Genomic DNA, 14,920 nt, shown 5'->3' on the forward strand with positions numbered 1-14,920 from the left:
ACGTCTCCACAGTGGGTGTCGGTTGTAGGCCTTGGTGCGGCCCAAGTGGCAAACCATTTCTGATCATCTCTTCTCGGCCAAATGGCTCAAGATCAAGCGTAGTGTCTGTTCTTATTAGTTTAATATCTGATACGTCCCCTATTTGGGGACCATATATTAAATGGATTTTTGGAACAGGGAGCTGGAAATGGAGCTTGCTTTGTCACACGGAACCTTCACGGGGATGGAGGGTGTGGTTATGCAGATTCAAAACGCGTTGCGCACAGCTTGAACACATGCACACCGCAGAACTGTCATCGACAGAGCATCCAGAGTTTCTGGAAATGTCTTCCCTGCGGCAATCTTTTGCTACGTCTCCACAGTGGGTGTCGGTTGTAGGCCTTGGTGCGGCCCAAGTGGCAAATCATTTCTGATCATCTCTTCTCGGCCAAATGGCTCAAGATCAAGCGTAGTGTCTGTTCTTATTAGTTTAATATCTGATACGTCCCCTATTTGGGGACCATATATTAAATGGATTTTTGGAACAGGGAGCTGGAAATGGAGCTTGCTTTGTCGCACGGAACCATCACGGGGGTGGAGGGTGTGGTTATGCAGATTCAAAACGCGTTTCGCACAGCTTGAACACATGCACACCGCAGAACTGTCATCGACAGATCATCCAGAGTTTCTGGAAATGTCTTCCCTGCGGCAATCTTTTGCTACGTCTCCACAGTGGGTGTCGGTTGTAGGCCTTGGTGCGGCCCAAGTGGCAAACCATTTCTGATCATCTCTTCTCGGCCAAATGGCTCAAGATCAAGTGTAGTGTCTGTTCTTATTAGTTTAATATCTGAAACGTCCCCTATTTGGGGACCATATATTAAATGGATTTTTGGAACAGGGAGCTGGAAATGGAGCTTGCTTTGTCGCACGGAACCTTCACGGGGATGGAGGGTGTGGTTATGCAGATTCAAAACGCGTTGCGCACAGCTTGAACACATGCACACCGCAGAACTGTCATCGACAGATCATCCAGAGTTTCTGGAAATGTCTTCCCTGCGGCAATCTTTTGCTACGTCTCCACAGTGGGTGTCGGTTGTAGGCCTTGGTGCGGCCCAAGTGGCAAACCATTTCTGATCATCTCTTCTCGGCCAAATGGCTCAAGATCAAGTGTAGTGTCTGTTCTTATTAGTTTAATATCTGATACGTCCCCTATTTGGGGACCATATATTAAATGGATTTTTGGAACAGGGAGCTGGAAATGGAGCTTGCTTTGTCGCACGGAACCTTCACGGGGATGGAGGGTGTGGTTATGCAGATTCAAAACGCGTTTCGCACAGCTTGAACACATGCACACCGCAGAACTGTCATCGACAGATCATCCAGAGTTTCTGGAAATGTCTTCCCTGCGGCAATCTTTTGCTACGTCTCCACAGTGGGTGTCGGTTGTAGGCCTTGGTGTGGCCCAAGTGGCAAACCATTTCTGATCATCTCTTCTCGGCCAAATGGCTCAAGATCAAGTGTAGTGTCTGTTCTTATTAGTTTAATATCTGATACGTCCCCTATTTGGGGACCATATATTAAATGGATTTTTGGAACAGGGAGCTGGAAATGGAGCTTGCTTTGTCGCACGGAACCTTCACGGGGATGGAGGGTGTGGTTATGCAGATTCAAAACGCGTTGCGCACAGCTTGAACACATGCACACCGCAGAACTGTCATCGATAGAGCATCCAGAGTTTCTGGAAATGTCTTCCCTGCGGCAATCTTTTGCTACGTCTCACAGTGGATGTCGGTTGTAGGCCTTGGTGCGGCCCAAGTGGCAAACCATTTCTGATCATCTCTTCTCGGCCAAATGGCTCAAGATCAAGCGTAGTGTCTGTTCTTATTAGTTTAATATCTGATACGTCCCCTATTTGGGGACCATATATTAAATGGATTTTTGGAACAGGGAGCTGGAAATGGAGCTTGCTTTGTCACACGGAACCTTCACGGGGATGGAGGGTGTGGTTATGCAGATTCAAAACGCGTTGCGCACAGCTTGAACACATGCACACCGCAGAACTGTCATCGACAGAGCATCCAGAGTTTCTGGAAATGTCTTCCCTGCGGCAATCTTTTGCTACGTCTCCACAGTGGGTGTCGGTTGTAGGCCTTGGTGCGGCCCAAGTGGCAAACCATTTCTGATCATCTCTTCTCGGCCAAATGGCTCAAGATCAAGCGTAGTGTCTGTTCTTATTAGTTTAATATCTGATACGTCCCCTATTTGGGGACCATATATTAAATGGATTTTTGGAACAGGGAGCTGGAAATGGAGCTTGCTTTGTCACACGGAACCTTCACGGGGATGGAGGGTGTGGTTATGCAGATTCAAAACGCGTTGCGCACAGCTTGAACACATGCACACCGCAGAACTGTCATCGACAGAGCATCCAGAGTTTCTGGAAATGTCTTCCCTGCGGCAATCTTTTGCTACGTCTCCACAGTGGGTGTCGGTTGTAGGCCTTGGTGCGGCCCAAGTGGCAAATCATTTCTGATCATCTCTTCTCGGCCAAATGGCTCAAGATCAAGCGTAGTGTCTGTTCTTATTAGTTTAATATCTGATACGTCCCCTATTTGGGGACCATATATTAAATGGATTTTTGGAACAGGGAGCTGGAAATGGAGCTTGCTTTGTCGCACGGAACCATCACGGGGGTGGAGGGTGTGGTTATGCAGATTCAAAACGCGTTTCACACAGCTTGAACACATGCACACCGCAGAACTGTCATCGACAGATCATCCAGAGTTTCTGGAAATGTCTTCCCTGCGGCAATCTTTTGCTACGTCTCCACAGTGGGTGTCGGTTGTAGGCCTTGGTGCGGCCCAAGTGGCAAACCATTTCTGATCATCTCTTCTTGGCCAAATGGCTCAAGATCAAGCGTAGTGTCTGTTCTTATTAGTTTAATATCTGATACGTCCCCTATTTGGGGACCATATATTAAATGGATTTTTGGAACAGGGAGCTGGAAATGGAGCTTGCTTTGTCACACGGAACCTTCACGGGGATGGAGGGTGTGGTTATGCAGATTCAAAACGCGTTGCGCACAGCTTGAACACATGCACACCGCAGAACTGTCATCGACAGAGCATCCAGAGTTTCTGGAAATGTCTTCCCTGCGGCAATCTTTTGCTACGTCTCCACAGTGGGTGTCGGTTGTAGGCCTTGGTGCGGCCCAAGTGGCAAACCATTTCTGATCAACTCTTCTCGGCCAAATGGCTCAAGATCAAGTGTAGTGTCTGTCCTTATTAGTTTAATATCTGATACGTCCCCTATTTGGGGACCATATATTAAATGGATTTTTGGAACAGGGAGCTGGAAATGGAGCTTGCTTTGTCGCACGGAACCTTCACGGGGATGGAGGGTGTGGTTATGCAGATTCAAAACGCGTTGCGCAGAGCTTGAACACATGCACACCGCAGAACTGTCATCGACAGAGCATCCAGAGTTTCTGGAAATGTCTTCCCTGCGGCAATCTTTTGCTACGTCTCCACAGTGGGTGTCGGTTGTAGGCCTTGGTGCGGCCCAAGTGGCAAACCATTTCTGATCATCTCTTCTCGGCCAAATGGCTCAAGATCAAGCGTAGTGTCTGTTCTTATTAGTTTAATATCTGATACGTCCCCTATTTGGGGACCATATATTAAATGGATTTTTGGAACAGGGAGCTGGAAATGGAGCTTGCTTTGTCACACGGAACCTTCACGGGGATGGAGGGTGTGGTTATGCAGATTCAAAACGCGTTGCGCACAGCTTGAACACATGCACACCGCAGAACTGTCATCGACAGAGCATCCAGAGTTTCTGGAAATGTCTTCCCTGCGGCAATCTTTTGCTACGTCTCCACAGTGGGTGTCGGTTGTAGGCCTTGGTGCGGCCCAAGTGTCAAACCATTTCTGATCATCTCTTCTCGGCCAAATGGCTCAAGATCAAGCGTAGTGTCTGTTCTTATTAGTTTAATATCTGTTACGTCCCCTATTTGGGGACCATATATTAAATGGATTTTTGGAACAGGGAGCTGGAAATGGAGCTTGCTTTGTCACACGGAACCTTCACGGGGATGGAGGGTGTGGTTATGCAGATTCAAAACGCGTTGCGCACAGCTTGAACACATGCACACCGCAGAACTGTCATCAACAGAGCATCCAGAGTTTCTGGAAATGTCTTCCCTGCGGCAATCTTTTGCTACGTCTTAACAGTGGGTGTCGGTTGTAGGCCTTGGTGCGGCCCAAGTGGCAAACCATTTCTGATCATCTCTTCTCGGCCAAATGGATCAAGATCAAGCGTAGTGTCTGTTCTTATTAGTTTAATATCTGATACGTCCCCTATTTGGGGACCATATATTAAATGGATTTTTGGAACAGGGAGCTGGAAATGGAGCTTGCTTTGTCACACGGAACCTTCACGGGGATGGAGGGTGTGGTTATGCAGATTCAAAACGCGTTGCGCACAGCTTGAACACATGCACACCGCAGAACTGTCATCGACAGAGCATCCAGAGTTTCTGGAAATGTCTTCCCTGCGGCAATCTTTTGCTACGTCTCCACAGTGGGTGTCGGTTGTAGGCCTTGGTGCGGCCCAAGTGGCAAACCATTTCTGATCATCTCTTCTCGGCCAAATGGCTCAAGATCAAGCGTAGTGTCTGTTCTTATTAGTTTAATATCTGATACGTCCCCTATTTGGGGACCATATATTAAATGGATTTTTGGAACAGGGAGCTGGAAATGGAGCTTGCTTTGTCGCACGGAACCTTCACGGGGGTGGAGGGTGTGGTTATGCAGATTCAAAATGCGTTTCGCACAGCTTGAACACATGCACACCGCAGAACTGTCATCGACAGATCATCCAGAGTTTCTGGAAATGTCTTCCCTGCGGCAATCTTTTGCTACGTCTCCACAGTGGGTGTCGGTTGTAGGCCTTGGTGCGGCCCAAGTGGCAAACCATTTCTGATCATCTCTTCTCGGCCAAATGGCTCAAGATCAAGCGTAGTGTCTGTTCTTATTAGTTTAATATCTGATACGTCCCCTATTTGGGGACCATATATTAAATGGATTTTTGGAACAGGGAGCTGGAAATGGAGCTTGCTTTGTCACACGGAACCTTCACGGGACTGGAGGGTGTGGTTATGCAGATTCAAAACGCGTTGCGCACAGCTTGAACACATGCACACCGCAGAACTGTCATCAACAGAGCATCCAGAGTTTCTGGAAATGTCTTCCCTGCGGCAATCTTTTGCTACGTCTCCACAGTGGGTGTCGGTTGTAGGCCTTGGTGCGGCCCAAGTGGCAAACCATTTCTGATCAACTCTTCTCGGCCAAATGGCTCAAGATCAAGTGTAGTGTCTGTTCTTATTAGTTTAATATCTGATACGTCCCCTATTTGGGGACCATATATTAAATGGATTTTTGGAACAGGGAGCTGGAAATGGAGCTTGCTTTGTCGCACGGAACCTTCACGGGGATGGAGGGTGTGGTTATGCAGATTCAAAACGCGTTGCGCACAGCTTGAACACATGCACACCGCAGAACTGTCATCGATAGAGCATCCAGAGTTTCTGGAAATGTCTTCCCTGCGGCGATCTTTTGCTACGTCTCCACAGTGGATGTCGGTTGTAGGCCTTGGTGCGGCCCAAGTGGCAAACCATTTCTGATCATCTCTTCTCGGCCAAATGGCTCAAGATCAAGCGTAGTGTCTGTTCTTATTAGTTTAATATCTGATGCGTCCCCTATTTGGGGACCATATATTAAATGGATTTTTGGAACAGGGAGCTGGAAATGGAGCTTGCTTTGTCACACGGAACCTTCACGGGGATGGAGGGTGTGGTTAGGCAGATTCAAAATGCGTTGCGCACAGCTTGAACACATGCACACCGCAGAACTGTCGTCGACAGAGCATCCAGAGTTTCTGGAAATGTCTTCCCTGCGGCGATCTTTTGCTACATCTCCACAGTGGATGTCGGTTGTAGGCCTTGGTGCGGCCCAAGTGGCAAACCATTTCTGATCATCTCTTCTCGGCCAAATGGCTCAAGATCAAGCGTAGTGTCTGTTCTTATCTGATACGTCCCCTATTTGGGGACCATATATTAAATGGATTTTTGGAACAGGGAGCTGGAAATGGAGCTTGATCTGTCACACAGAACCTTCACGGGGATGGAGGGTGTGGTTATGCAGATTCAAAACGCGTTGCGCACAGCTTGAACACATGCACACCGCAGAACTGTCGTCGACAGAGCATCCAGAGTTTCTGGAAATGTCTTCCCTGCGGCAATCTTTTGCTACGTCTCCACAGTGGGTGTCGGTTGTAGGCCTTGGTGCGGCCCAAGTGGCAAACCATTTCTGATCATCTCTTCTCGGCCAAATGGCTCAAGATCAAGCGTAGTGCCTGTTCTTATTAATTTAATATCTGATACGTCCCCTATTTGGGGACCATATATTAAATGGATTTTTGGAACAGGGAGCTGGAAATGGAGCTTGCTTTGTCACACGGAACCTTCATGGGGATGGAGGGTGTGGTTATGCAGATTCAAAACGCGTTGCGCACAGCTTGAACACATGCACACCGCAGAACTGTCATCGATAGAGCATCCAGAGTTTCTGGAAATGTCTTCCCTGCGGCAATCTTTTGCTACATCTCCACAGTGGGTGTCGGTTGTAGGTCTTGGTGCGGCCCAAGTGGCAAACCATTTCTGATCATCTCTTCTCGGCCAAATGGCTCAAGATCAAGCGTAGTGCCTGTTCTTATTAGTTTAATATCTGATACATCCCCTATTTGGGGACCATATATTAAATGGATTTTTGGAACAGGGAGCTGGAAATGGAGCTTGCTTTGTCACACGGAACCTTCATGGGGATGGAGGGTGTGGTTATGCAGATTCAAAACGCGTTGCGCACAGCTTGAACACATGCACACCGCAGAACTGTCATCGATAGAGCATCCAGAGTTTCTGGAAATGTCTTCCCTGCGGCAATCTTTTGCTACATCTCCACAGTGGGTGTCGGTTGTAGGTCTTGGTGCGGCCCAAGTGGCAAACCATTTCTGATCATCTCTTCTCGGCCAAATGGCTCAAGATCAAGCGTAGTGCCTGTTCTTATTAGTTTAATATCTGATACGTCCCCTATTTGGGGACCATATATTAAATGGATTTTTGGAACAGGGAGCTGGAAATGGAGCTTGCTTTGTCACACGGAACCTTCATGGGGATGGAGGGTGTGGTTATGTAGATTCAAAACGCGTTGCGCACAGCTTGAACACATGCACACCGCAGAACTGTCATCGACAGAGCATCCAGAGTTTCTGGAAATGTCTTCCCTGCGGCAATCTTTTGCTACGTCTCCACAGTGGGTGTCGGTTGTAGGCCTTGGTGCGGCCCGTGGCAAACCATTTCTGATCATCTCTTCTCGGCCAAATGGCTCAAGATCAAGCGTAGTGTCTGTTCTTATTAGTTTAATATCTGATTGGTCCCCTATTTGGGGACCATATATTAAATGGATTTTTGGAACAGGGAGCTGGAAATGGAGCTTGCTTTGTCACACTTAACCTTCACAGGGATGGAGGGTGTGGTTATGCAGATTCAAAACGCGTTGCGCACAGCTTGAACACATGCACACCGCAGAACTGTCATCGATAGAGCATCCAGAGTTTCTGGAAATGTCTTCCCTGCGGCGATCTTTTGCTACATCTCCACAGTGGATGTCGGTTGTAGGCCTTGGTGCGGCCCAAGTGGCAAACCATTTCTGATCATCTCTTCTCGGCCAAATGGCTCAAGATCAAGCGTAGTGTCTGTTCTTATTAGTTTAATATCTGATACGTCCCCTATTTGGGGACCATATATTAAATGGATTTTTGGAACAGGGAGCTGGAAATGGAGCTTGATCTGTCACACGGAACCTTCACGGGGATGGAGGGTGTGGTTATGCAGATTCAAAACGCGTTGCGCACAGCTTGAACACATGCACACCGCAGAACTGTCGTCGACAGAGCATCCAGAGTTTCTGGAAATGTCTTCCCTGCGGCAATCTTTTGCTACGTCTCCACAGTGGGTGTCGGTTGTAGGCCTTGGTGCGGCCCAAGTGGCAAACCATTTCTGATCATCTCTTCTCGGCCAAATGGCTCAAGATCAAGCGTAGTGTCTGTTCTTATTAGTTTAATATCTGATACGTCCCCTATTTGGGGACCATATATTAAATGGATTTTTGGAACAGGGAGCTGGAAATGGAGCTTGCTTTGTCGCACGGAACCTTCACGGGGATGGAGGGTGTGGTTATGCAGATTCAAAACGCGTTGCGCAGAGCTTGAACACATGCACACCGCAGAACTGTCATCGACAGAGCATCCAGAGTTTCTGGAAATGTCTTCCCTGCGGCAATCTTTTGCTACGTCTCCACAGTGGGTGTCGGTTGTAGGCCTTGGTGCGGCCCAAGTGGCAAACCATTTCTGATCATCTCTTCTCGGCCAAATGGCTCAAGATCAAGCGTAGTGTCTGTTCTTATTAGTTTAATATCTGATACGTCCCCTATTTGGGGACCATATATTAAATGGATTTTTGGAACAGGGAGCTGGAAATGGAGCTTGCTTTGTCACACAGAACCTTCACGGGGATGGAGGGTGTGGTTATGCAGATTCAAAACGCGTTGCGCACAGCTTGAACACATGCACACCGCAGAACTGTCATCGACAGAGCATCCAGAGTTTCTGGAAATGTCTTCCCTGCGGCAATCTTTTGCTACGTCTCCACAGTGGGTGTCGGTTGTAGGCCTTGGTGCGGCCCAAGTGGCAAACCATTTCTGATCATCTCTTCTCGGCCAAATGGCTCAAGATCAAGCGTAGTGTCTGTTCTTATTAGTTTAATATCTGTTACGTCCCCTATTTGGGGACCATATATTAAATGGATTTTTGGAACAGGGAGCTGGAAATGGAGCTTGCTTTGTCACACGGAACCTTCACGGGGATGGAGGGTGTGGTTATGCAGATTCAAAACGCGTTGCGCACAGCTTGAACACATGCACACCGCAGAACTGTCATCAACAGAGCATCCAGAGTTTCTGGAAATGTCTTCCCTGCGGCAATCTTTTGCTACGTCTTAACAGTGGGTGTCGGTTGTAGGCCTTGGTGCGGCCCAAGTGGCAAACCATTTCTGATCATCTCTTCTCGGCCAAATGGATCAAGATCAAGCGTAGTGTCTGGTTCTTATTAGTTTAATATCTGATACGTCCCCTATTTGGGGACCATGTATTAAATGGATTTTTGGAACAGGGAGCTGGAAATGGAGCTTGCTTTGTCACACGGAACCTTCACGGGGATGGAGGGTGTGGTTATGCAGATTCAAAACGCGTTGCGCACAGCTTGAACACATGCACACCGCAGAACTGTCATCGACAGAGCATCCAGAGTTTCTGGAAATGTCTTCCCTGCGGCAATCTTTTGCTACGTCTCCACAGTGGGTGTCGGTTGTAGGCCTTGGTGCGGCCCAAGTGGCAAACCATTTCTGATCATCTCTTCTCGGCCAAATGGCTCAAGATCAAGCGTAGTGTCTGTTCTTATTAGTTTAATATCTGATACGTCCCCTATTTGGGGACCATATATTAAATGGATTTTTGGAACAGGGAGCTGGAAATGGAGCTTGCTTTGTCACACGGAACCTTCACGGGGATGGAGGGTGTGGTTATGCAGATTCAAAACGCGTTGCGCACAGCTTGAACACATGCACACCGCAGAACTGTCATCAACAGAGCATCCAGAGTTTCTGGAAATGTCTTCCCTGCGGCAATCTTTTGCTACGTCTCCACAGTGGGTGTCGGTTGTAGGCCTTGGTGCGGCCCAAGTGGCAAACCATTTCTGATCATCTCTTCTCGGCCAAATGGCTCAAGATCAAGCGTAGTGTCTGTTCTTATTAGTTTAATATCTGATACGTCCCCTATTTGGGGACCATGTATTAAATGGATTTTTGGAACAGGGAGCTGGAAATGGAGCTTGCTTTGTCACACGGAACCTTCACGGGGATGGAGGGTGTGGTTATGCAGATTCAAAACGCGTTGCGCACAGCTTGAACACATGCACACCGCAGAACTGTCATCAACAGAGCATCCAGAGTTTCTGGAAATGTCTTCCCTGCGGCAATCTTTTGCTACGTCTCCACAGTGGGTGTCGGTTGTAGGCCTTGGTGCGGCCCAAGTGGCAAACCATTTCTGATCATCTCTTCTCGGCCAAATGGCTCAAGATCAAGCGTAGTGTCTGTTCTTATTAGTTTAATATCTGATACGTCCCCTATTTGGGGACCATATATTAAATGGATTTTTGGAACAGGGAGCTGGAAATGGAGCTTGCTTTGTCACACGGAACCTTCACGGGGATGGAGGGTGTGGTTATGCAGATTCAAAACGCGTTGCGCACAGCTTGAACACATGCACACCGCAGAACTGTCATCAACAGAGCATCCAGAGTTTCTGGAAATGTCTTCCCTGCGGCAATCTTTTGCTACGTCTCCACAGTGGGTGTCGGTTGTAGGCCTTGGTGCGGCCCAAGTGGCAAACCATTTCTGATCATCTCTTCTCGGCCAAATGGCTCAAGATCAAGCGTAGTGTCTGTTCTTATTAGTTTAATATCTGATACGTCCCCTATTTGGGGACCATATATTAAATGGATTTTTGGAACAGGGAGCTGGAAATGGAGCTTGCTTTGTCGCACGGAACCTTCACGGGGATGGAGGGTGTGGTTATGCAGATTCAAAACGCGTTGCGCACAGCTTGAACACATGCACACCGCAGAACTGTCATCGACAGAGCATCCAGAGTTTCTGGAAATGTCTTCCCTGCGGCAATCTTTTGCTACGTCTCCACAGTGGATGTCGGTTGTAGGCCTTGGTGCGGTCCAAGTGGCAAACCATTTCTGATCATCTCTTCTCGGCCAAATGGCTCAAGATCAAGCGTAGTGTCTGTTCTTATTAGTTTAATATCTGATGCGTCCCCTATTTGGGGACCATATATTAAATGGATTTTTGGAACAGGGAGCTGGAAATGGAGCTTGCTTTGTCACACGGAACCTTCACGGGGATGGAGGGTGTGGTTAGGCAGATTCAAAATGCGTTGCGCACAGCTTGAACACATGCACACCGCAGAACTGTCGTCGACAGAGCATCCAGAGTTTCTGGAAATGTCTTCCCTGCGGTGATCTTTTGCTACATCTCCACAGTGGATGTCGGTTGTAGGCCTTGGTGCGGCCCAAGTGGCAAACCATTTCTGATCATCTCTTCTCGGCCAAATGGCTCAAGATCAAGCGTAGTGTCTGTTCTTATTAGTTTAATATCTGATACGTCCCCTATTTGGGGACCATATATTAAATGGATTTTTGGAACAGGGAGCTGGAAATGGAGCTTGATCTGTCACACGGAACCTTCACGGGGATGGAGGGTGTGGTTATGCAGATTCAAAACGCGTTGCGCACAGCTTGAACACATGCACACCGCAGAACTGTCGTCGACAGAGCATCCAGAGTTTCTGGAAATGTCTTCCCTGCGGCAATCTTTTGCTACGTCTCCACAGTGGGTGTCGGTTGTAGGCCTTGGTGCGGCACAAGTGGCAAACCATTTCTGATCATCTCTTCTCGGCCAAATGGCTCAAGATCAAGCGTAGTGCCTGTTCTTATTAATTTAATATCTGATACGTCCCCTATTTGGGGACCATATATTAAATGGATTTTTGGAACAGGGAGCTGGAAATGGAGCTTGCTTTGTCACACGGAACCTTCACGGGGATGGAGGGTGTGGTTAGGCAGATTCAAAATGCGTTGCGCACAGCTTGAACACATGCACACCGCAGAACTGTCATCGATAGAGCATCCAGAGTTTCTGGAAATGTCTTCCCTGCGGCAATCTTTTGCTACATCTCCACAGTGGGTGTCGGTTGTAGGCCTTGGTGCGGCCCAAGTGGCAAACCATTTCTGATCATCTCTTCTCGGCCAAATGCCTCAAGATCAAGCGTAGTGCCTGTTCTTATTAGTTTAATATCTGATACGTCCCCTATTTGGGGACCATATATTAAATGGATTTTTGGAACAGGGAGCTGGAAATGGAGCTTGATCTGTCACACGGAACCTTCACGGGGATGGAGGGTGTGGTTATGCAGATTCAAAACGCGTTGCGCACAGCTTGAACACATGCACACCGCAGAACTGTCATCGACAGAGCATCCAGAGTTTCTGGAAATGTCTTCCCTGCGGCAATCTTTTGCTACGTCTCCACAGTGGGTGTCGGTTGTAGGCCTTGGTGCGGCCCGTGGCAAACCATTTCTGATCATCTCTTCTCGGCCAAATGGCTCAAGATCAAGCGTAGTGTCTGTTCTTATTAGTTTAATATCTGATTGGTCCCCTATTTGGGGACCATATATTAAATGGATTTTTGGAACAGGGAGCTGGAAATGGAGCTTGCTTTGTCACACTTAACCTTCACAGGGATGGAGGGTGTGGTTATGCAGATTCAAAACGCGTTGCGCACAGCTTGAACACATGCACACCGCAGAACTGTCATCGATAGAGCATCCAGAGTTTCTGGAAATGTCTTCCCTGCGGCGATCTTTTGCTACATCTCCACAGTGGATGTCGGTTGTAGGCCTTGGTGCGGCCCAAGTGGCAAACCATTTCTGATCATCTCTTCTCGGCCAAATGGCTCAAGATCAAGCGTAGTGTCTGTTCTTATTAGTTTAATATCTGATACGTCCCCTATTTGGGGACCATATATTAAATGGATTTTTGGAACAGGGAGCTGGAAATGGAGCTTGATCTGTCACACGGAACCTTCACGGGGATGGAGGGTGTGGTTATGCAGATTCAAAACGCGTTGCGCACAGCTTGAACACATGCACACCGCAGAACTGTCGTCGACAGAGCATCCAGAGTTTCTGGAAATGTCTTCCCTGCGGCAATCTTTTGCTACGTCTCCACAGTGGGTGTCGGTTGTAGGCCTTGGTGCGGCCCAAGTGGCAAACCATTTCTGATCATCTCTTCTCGGCCAAATGGCTCAAGATCAAGCGTAGTGCCTGTTCTTATTAATTTAATATCTGATACGTCCCCTATTTGGGGACCATATATTAAATGGATTTTTGGAACAGGGAGCTGGAAATGGAGCTTGCTTTGTCACACGGAACCTTCATGGGGATGGAGGGTGTGGTTATGCAGATTCAAAACGCGTTGCGCACAGCTTGAACACATGCACACCGCAGAACTGTCATCGATAGAGCATCCAGAGTTTCTGGAAATGTCTTCCCTGCGGCAATCTTTTGCTACATCTCCACAGTGGGTGTCGGTTGTAGGTCTTGGTGCGGCCCAAGTGGCAAACCATTTCTGATCATCTCTTCTCGGCCAAATGGCTCAAGATCAAGCGTAGTGCCTGTTCTTATTAGTTTAATATCTGATACGTCCCCTATTTGGGGACCATATATTAAATGGATTTTTGGAACAGGGAGCTGGAAATGGAGCTTGCTTTGTCACACTTAACCTTCACAGGGATGGAGGGTGTGGTTATGCAGATTCAAAACGCGTTGCGCACAGCTTGAACACATGCACACCGCAGAACTGTCATCGACAGAGCATCCAGAGTTTCTGGAAATGTCTTCCCTGCGGCAATCTTTTGCTACGTCTCCACAGTGGGTGTCGGTTGTAGGCCTTGGTGCGGCCCATGGCAAACCATTTCTGATCATCTCTTCTCGGCCAAATGGCTCAAGATCAAGCGTAGTGTCTGTTCTTATTAGTTTAATATCTGATTGGTCCCCTATTTGGGGACCATATATTAAATGGATTTTTGGAACAGGGAGCTGGAAATGGAGCTTGCTTTGTCACACTTAACCTTCACAGGGATGGAGGGTGTGGTTATGCAGATTCAAAACGCGTTGCGCACAGCTTGAACACATGCACACCGCAGAACTGTCATCGACAGAGCATCCAGAGTTTCTGGAAATGTCTTCCCTGCGGCAATCTTTTGCTACGTCTCCACAGTGGGTGTCGGATGTAGGCCTTGGTGCGGCCCATGGCAAACCATTTCTGATCATCTCTTCTCGGCCAAATGGCTCAAGATCAAGCGTAGTGTCTGTTCTTATTAGTTTAATATCTGATTGGTCCCCTATTTGGGGACCATATATTAAATGGATTTTTGGAACAGGGAGCTGGAAATGGAGCTTGCTTTGTCACACTTAACCTTCACAGGGATGGAGGGTGTGGTTATGCAGATTCAAAACGCGTTGCGCACAGCTTGAACACATGCACACCGCAGAACTGTCATCGATAGAGCATCCAGAGTTTCTGGAAATGTCTTCCCTGCGGCGATCTTTTGCTACATCTCCACAGTGGATGTCGGTTGTAGGCCTTGGTGCGGCCCAAGTGGCAAACCATTTCTGATCATCTCTTCTCGGCCAAATGGCTCAAGATCAAGCGTAGTGTCTGTTCTTATTAGTTTAATATCTGATACGTCCCCTATTTGGGGACCATATATTAAATGGATTTTTGGAACAGGGAGCTGGAAATGGAGCTTGATCTGTCACACGGAACCTTCACGGGGATGGAGGGTGTGGTTATGCAGATTCAAAACGCGTTGCGCACAGCTTGAACACATGCACACCGCAGAACTGTCGTCGACAGAGCATCCAGAGTTTCTGGAAATGTCTTCCCTGCGGCAATCTTTTGCTACGTCTCCACAGTGGGTGTCGGTTTTAGGCCTTGGTGCGGCCCAAGTGGCAAACCATTTCTGATCATCTCTTCTCGGCCAAATGGCTCAAGATCAAGCGTAGTGCCTGTTCTTATTAATTTAATATCTGATACGTCCCCTATTTGGGGACCATATATTAAATGGATTTTTGGAACAGGGAGCTGGAAATGGAGCTTGCTTTGTCACACGGAACCTTCACGGGGATGGAGGGTGTGGTTA

At 48.0% G+C, this 14,920-nt stretch overlaps 43 pseudogenes; all 43 read left to right on the top strand.

Moving 5' to 3' along the window:
* The first annotated feature begins 65 nt into the window (after nucleotides 1-65).
* Nucleotides 66-239, top strand: LOC143792304 (U2 spliceosomal RNA; annotated as a pseudogene).
* Nucleotides 240-415: 176 nt separating this feature from the next.
* Nucleotides 416-627, top strand: LOC143792530 (U2 spliceosomal RNA; annotated as a pseudogene).
* A 138-nt stretch (nucleotides 628-765) lies between these two features.
* On the top strand, nucleotides 766-939 carry LOC143791292 (U2 spliceosomal RNA; annotated as a pseudogene).
* Nucleotides 940-1,115: 176 nt separating this feature from the next.
* On the top strand, nucleotides 1,116-1,289 carry LOC143792210 (U2 spliceosomal RNA; annotated as a pseudogene).
* A 176-nt stretch (nucleotides 1,290-1,465) lies between these two features.
* On the top strand, nucleotides 1,466-1,639 carry LOC143792221 (U2 spliceosomal RNA; annotated as a pseudogene).
* Nucleotides 1,640-1,814: 175 nt separating this feature from the next.
* On the top strand, nucleotides 1,815-1,988 carry LOC143792305 (U2 spliceosomal RNA; annotated as a pseudogene).
* A 176-nt stretch (nucleotides 1,989-2,164) lies between these two features.
* On the top strand, nucleotides 2,165-2,338 carry LOC143792306 (U2 spliceosomal RNA; annotated as a pseudogene).
* Nucleotides 2,339-2,514: 176 nt separating this feature from the next.
* Nucleotides 2,515-2,726, top strand: LOC143792179 (U2 spliceosomal RNA; annotated as a pseudogene).
* A 138-nt stretch (nucleotides 2,727-2,864) lies between these two features.
* On the top strand, nucleotides 2,865-3,038 carry LOC143791319 (U2 spliceosomal RNA; annotated as a pseudogene).
* A 176-nt stretch (nucleotides 3,039-3,214) lies between these two features.
* On the top strand, nucleotides 3,215-3,388 carry LOC143791394 (U2 spliceosomal RNA; annotated as a pseudogene).
* A 176-nt stretch (nucleotides 3,389-3,564) lies between these two features.
* LOC143792307 (U2 spliceosomal RNA) lies at nucleotides 3,565-3,738 on the top strand (annotated as a pseudogene).
* Nucleotides 3,739-3,914: 176 nt separating this feature from the next.
* Nucleotides 3,915-4,088, top strand: LOC143791752 (U2 spliceosomal RNA; annotated as a pseudogene).
* Nucleotides 4,089-4,264: 176 nt separating this feature from the next.
* On the top strand, nucleotides 4,265-4,438 carry LOC143791875 (U2 spliceosomal RNA; annotated as a pseudogene).
* Nucleotides 4,439-4,614: 176 nt separating this feature from the next.
* Nucleotides 4,615-4,788, top strand: LOC143791873 (U2 spliceosomal RNA; annotated as a pseudogene).
* Nucleotides 4,789-4,964: 176 nt separating this feature from the next.
* LOC143792508 (U2 spliceosomal RNA) lies at nucleotides 4,965-5,138 on the top strand (annotated as a pseudogene).
* Nucleotides 5,139-5,314: 176 nt separating this feature from the next.
* LOC143791583 (U2 spliceosomal RNA) lies at nucleotides 5,315-5,488 on the top strand (annotated as a pseudogene).
* A 176-nt stretch (nucleotides 5,489-5,664) lies between these two features.
* LOC143791584 (U2 spliceosomal RNA) lies at nucleotides 5,665-5,838 on the top strand (annotated as a pseudogene).
* A 176-nt stretch (nucleotides 5,839-6,014) lies between these two features.
* LOC143792099 (U2 spliceosomal RNA) lies at nucleotides 6,015-6,155 on the top strand (annotated as a pseudogene).
* A 198-nt stretch (nucleotides 6,156-6,353) lies between these two features.
* LOC143791894 (U2 spliceosomal RNA) lies at nucleotides 6,354-6,527 on the top strand (annotated as a pseudogene).
* A 176-nt stretch (nucleotides 6,528-6,703) lies between these two features.
* LOC143791820 (U2 spliceosomal RNA) lies at nucleotides 6,704-6,877 on the top strand (annotated as a pseudogene).
* Nucleotides 6,878-7,053: 176 nt separating this feature from the next.
* On the top strand, nucleotides 7,054-7,227 carry LOC143791479 (U2 spliceosomal RNA; annotated as a pseudogene).
* A 174-nt stretch (nucleotides 7,228-7,401) lies between these two features.
* On the top strand, nucleotides 7,402-7,575 carry LOC143791509 (U2 spliceosomal RNA; annotated as a pseudogene).
* Nucleotides 7,576-7,751: 176 nt separating this feature from the next.
* Nucleotides 7,752-7,903, top strand: LOC143791642 (U2 spliceosomal RNA; annotated as a pseudogene).
* Nucleotides 7,904-8,101: 198 nt separating this feature from the next.
* Nucleotides 8,102-8,275, top strand: LOC143792132 (U2 spliceosomal RNA; annotated as a pseudogene).
* A 176-nt stretch (nucleotides 8,276-8,451) lies between these two features.
* LOC143792227 (U2 spliceosomal RNA) lies at nucleotides 8,452-8,625 on the top strand (annotated as a pseudogene).
* A 176-nt stretch (nucleotides 8,626-8,801) lies between these two features.
* Nucleotides 8,802-8,975, top strand: LOC143791753 (U2 spliceosomal RNA; annotated as a pseudogene).
* Nucleotides 8,976-9,151: 176 nt separating this feature from the next.
* LOC143792058 (U2 spliceosomal RNA) lies at nucleotides 9,152-9,326 on the top strand (annotated as a pseudogene).
* Nucleotides 9,327-9,502: 176 nt separating this feature from the next.
* On the top strand, nucleotides 9,503-9,676 carry LOC143792308 (U2 spliceosomal RNA; annotated as a pseudogene).
* A 176-nt stretch (nucleotides 9,677-9,852) lies between these two features.
* On the top strand, nucleotides 9,853-10,026 carry LOC143791443 (U2 spliceosomal RNA; annotated as a pseudogene).
* Nucleotides 10,027-10,202: 176 nt separating this feature from the next.
* LOC143792310 (U2 spliceosomal RNA) lies at nucleotides 10,203-10,376 on the top strand (annotated as a pseudogene).
* Nucleotides 10,377-10,552: 176 nt separating this feature from the next.
* LOC143792118 (U2 spliceosomal RNA) lies at nucleotides 10,553-10,726 on the top strand (annotated as a pseudogene).
* A 176-nt stretch (nucleotides 10,727-10,902) lies between these two features.
* On the top strand, nucleotides 10,903-11,076 carry LOC143791585 (U2 spliceosomal RNA; annotated as a pseudogene).
* A 176-nt stretch (nucleotides 11,077-11,252) lies between these two features.
* On the top strand, nucleotides 11,253-11,404 carry LOC143791644 (U2 spliceosomal RNA; annotated as a pseudogene).
* A 198-nt stretch (nucleotides 11,405-11,602) lies between these two features.
* On the top strand, nucleotides 11,603-11,776 carry LOC143791972 (U2 spliceosomal RNA; annotated as a pseudogene).
* Nucleotides 11,777-11,952: 176 nt separating this feature from the next.
* On the top strand, nucleotides 11,953-12,104 carry LOC143792040 (U2 spliceosomal RNA; annotated as a pseudogene).
* A 196-nt stretch (nucleotides 12,105-12,300) lies between these two features.
* On the top strand, nucleotides 12,301-12,474 carry LOC143791511 (U2 spliceosomal RNA; annotated as a pseudogene).
* A 176-nt stretch (nucleotides 12,475-12,650) lies between these two features.
* Nucleotides 12,651-12,802, top strand: LOC143791645 (U2 spliceosomal RNA; annotated as a pseudogene).
* Nucleotides 12,803-13,000: 198 nt separating this feature from the next.
* On the top strand, nucleotides 13,001-13,174 carry LOC143791895 (U2 spliceosomal RNA; annotated as a pseudogene).
* A 176-nt stretch (nucleotides 13,175-13,350) lies between these two features.
* Nucleotides 13,351-13,524, top strand: LOC143792160 (U2 spliceosomal RNA; annotated as a pseudogene).
* A 174-nt stretch (nucleotides 13,525-13,698) lies between these two features.
* LOC143791512 (U2 spliceosomal RNA) lies at nucleotides 13,699-13,872 on the top strand (annotated as a pseudogene).
* Nucleotides 13,873-14,046: 174 nt separating this feature from the next.
* LOC143791513 (U2 spliceosomal RNA) lies at nucleotides 14,047-14,220 on the top strand (annotated as a pseudogene).
* Nucleotides 14,221-14,396: 176 nt separating this feature from the next.
* LOC143791646 (U2 spliceosomal RNA) lies at nucleotides 14,397-14,548 on the top strand (annotated as a pseudogene).
* Nucleotides 14,549-14,746: 198 nt separating this feature from the next.
* Nucleotides 14,747-14,920, top strand: LOC143791949 (U2 spliceosomal RNA; annotated as a pseudogene).

The sequence above is a fragment of the Ranitomeya variabilis genome, unplaced genomic scaffold, assembly GCF_051348905.1.
Source record: "Ranitomeya variabilis isolate aRanVar5 unplaced genomic scaffold, aRanVar5.hap1 Scaffold_69, whole genome shotgun sequence".
NCBI classification, from domain to species: domain Eukaryota; kingdom Metazoa; phylum Chordata; class Amphibia; order Anura; family Dendrobatidae; genus Ranitomeya; species Ranitomeya variabilis.